The sequence below is a fragment of the Cavia porcellus genome, unplaced genomic scaffold (assembly GCF_034190915.1).
Source record: "Cavia porcellus strain 051 isolate PalLab524CR breed Dunkin Hartley unplaced genomic scaffold, mCavPor4.1 scaffold_1, whole genome shotgun sequence".
Taxonomy (NCBI): domain Eukaryota; kingdom Metazoa; phylum Chordata; class Mammalia; order Rodentia; family Caviidae; genus Cavia; species Cavia porcellus.
The window spans coordinates 78,304,255-78,308,271 of NW_026947484.1; the positions used below are offsets into that span (position 1 = coordinate 78,304,255).

Consider the following 4,017-nt stretch of genomic DNA (forward strand, 5'->3'; position numbering starts at 1 on the left):
CACTGGACATGTACTCCCAAACTCTATGGGCCTCAGAGATGGTGTCCAAGTGTGAGCAGGTCCCTGGATGCAGCTTCCCAGACCCCAAGAGCCTTACTGAGGGTTCCTGGATGACTTCTGGCTGTTGGGCACAAACTCCTGGCCCCTGTGGATCTCCAAGATGCTGTCCAGGTATGGGTGAGCCCTGGGACATTCCTTCAAAACCTTTAGTAGCTATGTTAAGAAAAGCGAATTATTTCCATATGACTAAATTAGAATTTAATATTAATATTATACAGTATGCATTGCTCTTCCTCAATAAGAGAAACGTAAGGCACATTTAAAAAGCTGTACATTTTAACTATTCAAAGACATAAACCTATTCTTATCAGTGGCTCCCTCATTTTGGTGCAGGATATTATTCCCCCTCTTCTACAAAGGAATAGATTCTTGTTCAGTAGTTTTAAGAGTCACAGACTGGTAACTTTTTTCTAAATAGGAGTTCTCTGGGTGCAATATAATGTTCCATCTTAATGGGAAACCATCTGAGTACTGTTTGAATGATTTGTTCTTGCTAAAGTTTGGCACTCAGAATAATAGTAGGATGGTAAAGAAGGTATCACAGTGGCCAGGTCAGATCAAGTATCTGAGAGTGGAAGGCTACTTTCTTGATTCCATTATTTGAAACTGTGTTCTGTGGGAAGCACACATTTTGAATGAAAAGAGTCATGTGTAATAATGCTTTGAGAATTTTGAGGCATTACTGATTAACACGGAGACATTTGAACATTTTTACTACTTCTGATATTTGACACAGGTTTAGGAGGAGAGTGAGGTGTGATTAGTTTACCCTGAGCTTATATAAAGGTATTGGCTTTGCTTGCAGATTGTGGTATTTTCTGTTTGTATTATAAATCCTGATTGGACTTTTGCAGATCCTGTTCTTCTAATTACTTTTGCTCATCTCTTTATGGATTGCTTTTCTGAGCTTTCAAATCACTGTTATGTACAGGGATTCTACTTTGTTCTTTGGAAACTGGTCAGGTTTGCTTAGTGAAGTTATAACCTGAAGGTTTGAAACAGTTCAAAGGCATATGATCTTTTCCAGATCTTCCTAATGTAAGATATTTTTGGAGACCTCCTTTTCATATTAGCAGAATTTATAGCACAACCAGGACCATTAATTACATTGCTGCTAGCATCACTTATAATATGGATTGTTGAGACCACTGTTGAATTGTTCCTCTTTTATTTTTCAGTGAATGAGTGTCTTTAGCATTGCTTTCTATATCAACAGTTTTATCGAACCACCTCAGGTTTTTAGTAGTCTTTAGGATTTCTATAACCTTTTTCTTTTTCCTTCATTAATTAAATACTATCCCTGACAGCTTATGCTTTTTGACTTCTGGATTTAAGCACTTGTTTTGTAAATAGTGCTTCAAGATAATTATGTCATGCTTAGATTCTCTCTTAAAAATAATTTTAAGAAACTACACACCATTTTGCTCATGAACATTATATTTTCTTATGTGCATAAAGTAAGTCATAACTAGAAATTACATAACACATTGATGTTGATGTTTCAGGATTTTTATCTTTTGAATCAGAATTTTGAGGTATATGGGCAACTTGAAAACTGTCAGAAAATAAATGCAATTCTTTTTTCTTGCAATTAAAAATATATTGTCTTCTCATCTATAACATCTTTTAATTCATCTAACATCAGAACACTGTACTGAATCAATTTCTTTTATGCACATATTGTTCTTAGCCAAATTTCTGTTAGACAACAAGACTAGAGGTGTTGCCATTAGTACAAATGAACTTGGAACTAAAGTAATTTTATTTTATTGAGTTAATTGAGAATATTTCTCTTAGTCTGGAAATGTAGCCACCTTCTGGACTTGAGAATCTAGAGTGGGCCAGGTTTTGCTGAATTTAAATGTTGGGATCTCAGAATCTAATAACTTCCCCACTTTGAGTGCTCCAAAGTAGAGTCATTTGTCTTCATAGAGCTAATTTTAGAGCTTTTTTCAATTTTTTAAAAAAATCTAGTACAATTATGGGTGAACTATATACAAAAGCTACTGAGTTATTAGTAGTACCTGTGGCTCTTTCTACAGTTTTACTTAAAGTGGACTGATGTTTTTCTTTATTATTAAAATGTTCCCATAAAGCAAGACACCAGATTTAATTAAAATATCTGAGGAAGATGTGACACACTGAATATTTTGAGCATCTAAATTTGTAAGCCAATTATTTATATGTTGAGTTTTAGAAAAAGACAGTTTATCTTCATCAAAGTGATTTAGATTAGTTGATTGCCGACTTGCTGATTTGAGAGAAATAGAATTCTACTGGGTTGTCGTAAGAAGGCTTCTCATTAAGTGTTAAATATATTACTTCATACTCTCCAGCCTCAAGACTATATTTCAAAGAGTTTCAGAGTAGGTTATCTGCTTAACTTCGTCACAAAATCTATGCAAACTGTCTAAATACTGATCTTCTAAGAGTTTCTGAGTTTTCTCCAGTTCAGGCATTTTTGTTTGTAGCTAGGTTTGCCATGCTGTATTCCTTTACTTCTATATACCAATTGATTTTGGATAAGGGATTTTTTTTGATGTTTGTGATCATTTTTTGACAATTGTGAAGGTGAAAAATCTACAGCTCTTTAAGGTTGTCATCTCTCAACTTTTTCTTTGCTGTTCCTTTCTTCTTTACTCCACTTTCTTCTCTTCTCTACTTTTTTCCTCCAGTGAGGAGGATTGAAAAAATAGATAAAAGGAAATGGGAATATAGGAATGGAGAGTGAAGCACAGGGGGAAAGACAGAAGACATTATAAAGGAAATAGAAACAGGAGAAACTGGAGCGGGAAAAGCTAAATAAGTTGGAGGCAAATATGGAGAAGGAGATGAATACAAAGCAGAAGACAAAAAGGGTCTAGATGAGGGGAGAAGAGATGCAGAAGTAGAAGAGGAAGAGAGAATGGATGAATTATTACAAAAGGTGAAGAAGAGGGTGTAAAAGAAGATGAAGGAAAAGAAGATGGAGAATGACAGGGAGAGGAATGGGAAAGAATTGAGCCAGGCTGATGGTCTACAAGGACCTGGGGCTTTTTGACAAAGTGGCTTGTAAAAGAGATTGCTGAGCTGACTGAGAAATATCTAGTCTACCAGGATGTTCAGGCAATTGAGGGTATCAGAGAGACCACGTACTGGCTGATGATGGGGCTGACTGGATAAACAAGACTCCAAAGTAGGGAGTGCTTCCAAGGGAACTGGGGAAACAACCAGTGGAGCTCCAATTTATTGTTGGTCTGTGGGCAAATGGAAAGTGTACTTCTGATGTCAAGCTGGCTTCTTGACTTTGTTTGAGAGCCTCTTCTAATGAAGAATTGGTTTGCAAAAAAAACTGCTCTCCTCCATTATGAAAGAGGAATATGGGCATGTTGGAGTTTTTCACTAACTACTTTAAACTTCTGTTTTCTTTGTTGAAATATTTGTTCTTTAATTTGGTGTTCCCTTTCTTCACGTTCTTTCTGTTTTTCTTCAAAAATATTTTTTCTCCGGCTTGACTCCACAAAATATTTATGTGCTCAGTTTCTACATATATATTTGTTGCTGCCGTAATATTTGGTGTTCTTCAAAAATTTTTCCTACATGAATTTTCATATCTAAGTAAGCGCCAGGTGGGTGACGCCTGCCACTCTCCTGAGGGCTGAGAGAGGCTCTGCAGAGGATGTCTTTGGATTCAGTGCCCCCAGGCCCTGACCTGCTCTGACCTCTGGCCTGCGCTGCCTGCATCTCTCACCGTGGCGCCGCCTCTGGCTCACCCCTGCACCTTCCCCATGGCCACCAGAAGCACAACTGTTAATAGCTAAATCCTGGAAGTGACCTGTATATTCATCAGCTGATGAATAAAAAAAAATGTGGTATGTATAAACAATGAAGTACTATTCTGCCATAATAAAATTGAGTCATTTGTAGGAAAATGGATCCACTTTGGGACCATAATGTTAAGTGAAATAAATAAGACAC

General features: G+C 36.7%; 1 pseudogene; it reads right to left on the bottom strand.

Annotated features, from left to right (window-relative positions):
- Positions 1–336: 336 nt before the first annotated feature.
- On the bottom strand, positions 337–3,783 carry LOC100726211 (centrosomal protein of 126 kDa-like; annotated as a pseudogene).
- Between the last annotated feature and the right edge of the window lie 234 nt (positions 3,784–4,017).